Raw genomic sequence first — 7,583 nt, forward strand, 5'->3', positions numbered from 1 at the left:
GAGGATAATTATTTTGTGCGTAATAAGGAGGCACTTCCTTGCGGCCGCCTGGACCCAGCTGTCAGCCTCTCCACGTACAGTACTCTTCCGATGGAAGTCGGTCATTGACCACGTTGACCATGCCGCGCCGAGAGCACCAGGGCGGTGGTCTGGACAACGGCGAGGCCTAGGAAGGAGACAACGCGGAGCCGGGGAAGATGCAACAGTGGAAGACCGCGCGGAGAGGAGTACGAGGGTTCATTGGTTCGGCTGTGGTGTGAGGCTGCCGTCGCTGCAGAATAACAGGGGGTGTGGGTGAGTGGAGGGATGGCCTGGCCAGCGGTGGGAGTAGGTATGGGGGCGGTGAGGCCTTCGTGGCAGCACAGCCGGCCACGGGAGGCAGGAGCAGGCGGCATGACCGGCGCTGCTTTGGGTGGCTGGACCAAGAAGACCAGAGGTTGAAGAAGCACTACGGCCGTTGGATGGACATTGTACGGTCATTGAAGCTAGAAACATTTATTATTGACTAAGTTGACAAAGCCCTTGGTACGCTCCAACTTAGTAGGCCCACAAGTCAGCCTCCGAAACGGTGCGCCCCAGATGTCAGGGGAGGAATAATTTTTTTGGGCGGTCGAAGCTAAGAATATCCGAGATTGAAGAAGAAGCACGACATCCGTTGGATAGACATCCAACGGCCACTGCTGCTAGAACCGTGTGTTGACTATAATAAGTTGGCAAAGCCTTGCATACGCGTCAACTTATTTTTTTAGGGGACGCGTCACTTAGTAGGCCCACAAGTGTGTGGCAGAGAACTTATAGCCCATTTGCGTTTCATAAGAATGTATAGGCCATTTTGGAATTCTAATGGAATTTACAACAGCCCATTTACAGTTTGTTAAAAGTACAACCCATTTTCTAGCTAGGACAATGATTAATAATTTCAACCAACCATTGAAGACAGAATTCAATAAAATCTCTCACATTTTGATGGGCTCCGAAATATTGTTATCCCGAAATTTCTAGTCAGATTAAATATAAATTTGTATTACGTAAAAATCCAACGAAACATTGCGCGTGAAACAATGAAAATTTAAGATTTTCAAAATCCATAAATAATATTTTATAAACTAATTTGGTGTTTGGTTCATTTTTTATAGTTACTGTCCAGTTTTTATAATTACATCCCATTTATTATTTTAAAGCCCATTTTCCTGTTAAGCCTAATGCATCCCTCCTAGGAAAGATTTGCAGCCCAGCGAGGCGGAGAATAACAAGTTGACCTTGCCCGGGTATTCCTCAAAAAGACGTATAGGCGGGCTAGCCATTTTCATCTTGAAAAAATTAGTATCTGGGCTAGATATCTGGCCTGGGCTAGACGGCCACAGCCCGCCCAGTTAATACCCTGCTCTCCTCTAAACAACAACGAAATCATCGCCAAGAAAAACTCTGAAGTGCTCACGCCTCAAAAACACAAATACTGCTCGAGCTGCTTGGTCCCAGCTGTCGGCCGCACATTGTGCAATTCTCTCATTTATATTGACTACATAGGTTGACAATGGTGTGGGACCGTGATGTCAGGAAACCAGGAGAAAGCAAAAAAATATAGTTGTACATAATAAGGAGGCACTTGCGTACGTACGGCTATGGCCCTAGTGGGTCCCTAGTGTCATCCAGTCAAAATAAAGTCATCTCCTAAATCCTCATGTTCGTTGACGATGTTAACAATGCTCGGCGCCACGGCGAGCGCAACAACTCGGAGGACAACGGAGAGGGCCTCGCGGGCCCTACGGATGGTCTGATACAGTGCCCACTAATCATTCATGAAGCTAGGATCATCGGACACCTATGAGCACCTTCGAGAAACTGAGACGACATGAAACGGTAAGGCCGTGCTTGGGAGCTCTAGTTTATTTAAAACCTGTATTAACATACAAGTGTAATTTACTCGTCATCGAAAACAACGCGTAAAATACAGGCGTAATGAAACCGAGGGCCCAAGGTCTGTAAGTAAAACCGGCGGGTTACGCGTGTAATTTGAGAGACCAGTGTATATTTTACGAGCACTGCTATATGAACAACATTACCAGACGATACATGCACGACATGCATATCATGCCATCCATGGGCAAGGCTGAAACAGCAGCTAACAGCTGGATTAGCAATCGTCCGAGTGTCGTTCGGCGTTTTTATCATGTGTCAAGTACTTTCGATATTTTACTAGTCGAAATCGACCAACCAAGCACCTACGCCCGAGACCATCTGCTTTAATTTACAAGCGTCAGTTTTACAAGCGGTTTTGGTGGGAAAACGACGATCCAATCACGACCTAATATCATGAGTTGGTCGGAAGATCATATGGTTTCACGTCTAACCTACCCGACTTGTCGTATAGGCTATGAATGAAACATCAGATGATGAACTTCTTAAGCACGGAAACAACAGAAGAGGATGATCTTCTTAACAAGCAAATCATTGGCATTAGATCGACATGCAAAACAATACGAAGCATTATTCTCAGGAGGCACGGTGAACAGCTCGTGATGCCGCATGCCACAACATTCCAAGATCAACTTTGCAATCAAACACAAGGCCTGGCATTACATAGACAATATTCAGAACAAACTCTTAACACAGGAATATCTCAGCAGAGTAACTATTTACTTCTAAACTGAACACATGAATAGGAAAAAACACTCGACGCTGCTCACAGCAAGGGCGTCCCACTCAAAAATATCAAACGTATGTCTTCTGGCTAACATCAATGAGCAAATTTTGACAAGGTTATCCAATTCCAACATATTAAACTAACATCTTCTTGCTAACATCAATGATTAAACTTTGACAAGCTATTCCCATTCAAAATATGTAATGCCTATGATCATGTAGTCCTGTCGTAGCTTTTGTACTTGTTTGGGGACTTTTTGCCCAGGGCACTCCACGTGTTGTTAAATTGCCAATGGTCTCTGCAGACTAGTCATCTCACCGGTGTCTAATAATACTATGTAAATCTTCTCGGTCATTCCTTTTGTATTGTAGCGCAAACAGTGATTGCTTCTTTCTGCAAAGTGGAACGACCAACTAGACCTAGTAATGCAGCAGTTTGCCTTACACATTGGCACCTTTTGTGCAGTTCAACTAAAATCGAAGTTGGAATAAAACCGAGCTTTAATTTTGATATCCCTGTAAGCAACAATAGGTATAAGGGAAACAACTACTAAGAAATAACGGTTGATGACTTGTATTCCTAGAAGAAAAGCATCTACTTATCTACTTTATCTTAATGGGAAACAAAGCAGGAGAGTAGCAATTCTCCATCAATGTGATTCATTCATATTGACTGAGACATTATCTTAACAATGCCTTGTTTCAACATGTATAAAGAACGACAAAGCTTATAAAGGGGTGATGCTGAATTTGTTGTAACAAAGCAACAAGCATCATGTCTGGGTTGGTCCCATTTCTGTTCACTACTTAATGGGAAAAGACAGCAATACAATAGCTTCAATTCATCATTTATTTAAAATAGTACCAATACAAGTAGCACAACATCTCAAAACACACTGCACGATCATGTGGATGAAGGCAAGTACCAACCTGTCATGACGCACACAAGATCACGTACGAATCTGCCAACACGAATAGGAAATCCAATCTCGTTTTGTGCAGTTGCACTGAAATCAAGCAAAGTGTTTCGCGTAGCGAAGCAAAATGTCACAATAGAAACAAGTTGAATAGATATCCCTGTATAAACAGAGGCAAAAAAGGAATCAATTACTGGCTAATAAAAGAGGATGAAACATGGGGCCACAAAAATGGTAATCCCGCCAATCCCTAACAAGTGTTGCAGTTTTGAAGTAAGATTCAGTAGTTAATTCTGAGAGTGGCATCAATTAGTGGCTTATAAAGGGGGTGATGCTGAATTTGTTGTAACAAAGCAACAAGCATCATGTCTGGGTTGGTCCCATTTTTGTTCACTACTTAATGGGAAAAGACAGCAATACAATAGCTTCAATTCATCATTTATTTAAAACAGTACCAATACAAGTAGCACAGCATCTCAAAGCACATTGCACAATCATGTGGATGAAGGCCTGTACTGACCTTTCATGAGATGACCAACATAAAATATGAATCTACCAACACGAATAGGAAATCCAATCAAGTTTTGTGCAGTTGCACTGAAATCAAGCAAAGTTGCCGGTGTGACATTTAAGTTTTCTATAGCAACAAGTTGAATAGATATCCCTGTTTTAAGAGGCAAAAAAGAAAACAATTACTGGCCAATAAAGGAGGATGAAACATGCGGCCACAAAAAGAAGCATCTACCTTATCTTGATGGAAAACAAAGTATAGGACAATAGCATTTCTAAAACGGTTGCATTGATTCATATTAACAGAGAAATTCTTTTAAAACAGATCAGTAGTTAATTCTGAGATTAACAACTAGTGGCTTCTCTCAAGAGCATAAGTATTCTACGGTGGGTGAACAATTACTGTTGAGCAATTGACAGAATTGAGCATAGTCATGAGAATATCTAGGCATGATCATGTATATAGGCATCATGTCCGTGACAAGTAGACCGAAATGATTCTGCATCTACTACTATTACTCCACTCATCGACTGCTATCCAGCATGCATCTAGAGTATTAAGTTAAAAACAGAGTAACGCTTTAAGCAAGATGACATGATGTAGAGAGGTAAATTCATGCAACATGAAATAAACCCCATCTTGTTATCCTCAATGGCAACGATGCAATACATGCCTTGCTGCCCCTTCTGTCACTGGGAAAGGACACCGCAAGATCGAACCCAAAGCTAAGCACTTCTCCCATGGCAAGAACTACCAATCCAGTTGGCCAAACCAAACGGATAATTCGAAGAGACTTGCAAAGATAACCAATCATACATAAAAGAATTCAGAGAAGATTCAAATATTATCCATAGAAAAACTTGATCATAAGCCCACAATTCATCGGTCTCAACAAACACACCGCAAAAAGAAGATTACGTCGAATAGATCTCCACAAGAGAGGGGGAGAACTTTGTATTGAGATTCAAAGAGAGAGAAGAAGCCATATAGCCACTAACTATGGACCCGAAGGTCTCAGGTAAACTACTCACACTTCATCGGAGGGGCTATGATGATGTAGAAGCCCTCCGTGATGACGGCCCTCTCCGGCGGAGCTCCGGAACAGGCCCCAAGATGGGATCTCGTGGATACAGAAAGTTGCGGCGGTGGAATTAGGTTTTTGGCTCCTGTTCTGATCGTTTGGCGGTACGTATGTATAAATAGGAGGAAGGAGTACGTCGGTGGAGCACCGAGGGGCCCATGAGGCAGGGGCTTACCCTAGGGGGGGCCCACCCTCGTGACCTCTTCTTTGACTCCTTGGAGTAGGGTCCAAGTCTCCTGGATCACGTTCGGTGAGAAAATCACGTTCCCGAAGGTTTTATTCCGTTTGGACTCAGTTTGATATTCTGTTTCTCCAAAACACTGAAATAGGCAAAAAAACAGCAATTCTGGGCTGGGCCTCTGGTTAATAGCTTAGTCCCAAAAATAATATAAAAGTGGAAAATAAAGCCCAATATAGTCCAAAACAGTAGATAATATAGCATGGAGCAATCAAAAATTATAGATACGTTGGAGACGTATCAGGCATCCCCAAGCTTAATTCCTGCTCGTCCTCGAGTAGGTAAATGATAAAAAGAGAATTTTTTGATGCGGAGTGCTACTTGGCGTAATTTCAATGCAAATCTTCTTAATTGTGATATGAATATTCAGATTCGAAAGATTCAAGACAAAAGTTTATATTGACATAAAAAATAATAATACTTCAACCATACTAACAAAGAAATTATGTCTTCTCAAAATAACATGGCCAAAGAAAGTTATCCCTACAAAATCATATAGTCTGGCTATGCTCTATCTTCACCACACAAAGTATTTAAATCATGCACAACCCCGATGACAAGCCAAGCAATTGTTTCATACTCTAACTTTTTTCAAAACTTTTTCAATCTTCATGCAATACATGAGCGTGAGCCATGGATATAGCACTATAGGTGGAATAGAATGGTGGTTGTGGAGAAGACAAAAAGGAGGGGAAGATAGTCTCACATCAACTAGGCGTATCAACGGGCTATGGAGATGCCCATCAATAGATATCAATGTGAGTGAGTAGGGATTACCATGCAACGGATGCACTAGAGCTATAAATGTATGAAAGCTCAACAAAAGAAACTAGTGGGTGTCCATCCAACTTGCTTGCTCAAGAAGACCTAGGGCACTTGAGGAGGCCCATCATTGGAATATACCATGTTCTATAATGTAAAATTCCCACTAGTATATGAAAGTGATAACATGAGAGACTCTCTACTATGAAGATCATGGTGCTACTTTGAAGCACAAGTGTGGTAAAAGGATAGTAGCATTGCCCCTTTTTATTTATTTTCTCTTTTTTTGGGCCTTCTTTTTTTCTTTGGCCTTTCTCTTTTTTTGGGACAATGCTCTATTAAATGATGATCATCACACTTTTATTTATTTACAACTCAAGGATTACAACTCGATTCTAAAACAAAGTATGACTCTATATGGATGCCTCTGGCGGTGTACCGGGATATGCAATGAATCAAGAGTGACAAGTATGAAGAATTTATGAATGGTGGCATTGCCACAAATACTATGTCAACTACATGATCATGCTAAGCAATATGACAATGATGAATGTGTCATGATGAACTAGATGGTGGAAAGTTGCATGGAAATATATCTCAGAATGGCTATGGAAATGCCATAATAGGTAGGTATGGTGGCTGTTTTGAGGAAGGTATATGGTAGGTGTATGATACCGACGAAAAGTGCGCGGTATTAGAGAGGCTAGCAAAGGTGGAAGGGTGAGAGTGCGTATGATCCATGGACTCAACATCAGTCATAAAGAACTCATATACTTATTGCAAAAATCTAGAAGTTATCAAAGCAAAGTACTACGCGAATGCTCCTAGGGGGATAGATTGGTAGGAAAAGACCATTGCTCATCCCCGACCGCCACTCATAAGGAAGACAATCAATAAATAAATCATGCTCCGACTTCATCACATAACGGTTCACCATACGTGCATGCTACGGGAATCACAAACTATAACACAAGTATTCTTTAAATTCACAACTACTCAACTAGCATGACTCTAATATTATCACCTCCATATCTCAAAACAATTATCATGCTTCAATATTTTCTTAGTATTCAACACACTCAAATGAAAGTTTCACAAATCTTGAATACCAAGCATATTATTATTAAGCAAATTACCATGCTATTAAGAGACTCTCAAAATAATTTAACTGAAGCATGACAGATCAATAGTTTCTTTAAAACAAATCCACCACCGTGCGCTAAAAGATATAAGTGAAGCACATAGAGCAAAATTATAACACTCAAAAGATATAAGTGAAGCACATAGAGCAAAACTACATAGCTCAAAAGATATAAGTGAAGCACATAGAGCAAAACTACATAGCTCAAAAGATATAAGTGAAGCACAAAGAGTATTCTATCAAATTGTAATTCATGTATGGCTCTCTCAAAAGGTGTGTACAGCAAGGAT

This window comes from Triticum urartu, chromosome 5 (genome assembly GCF_003073215.2).
Source record: "Triticum urartu cultivar G1812 chromosome 5, Tu2.1, whole genome shotgun sequence".
NCBI classification, from domain to species: Eukaryota; Viridiplantae; Streptophyta; class Magnoliopsida; order Poales; family Poaceae; genus Triticum; species Triticum urartu.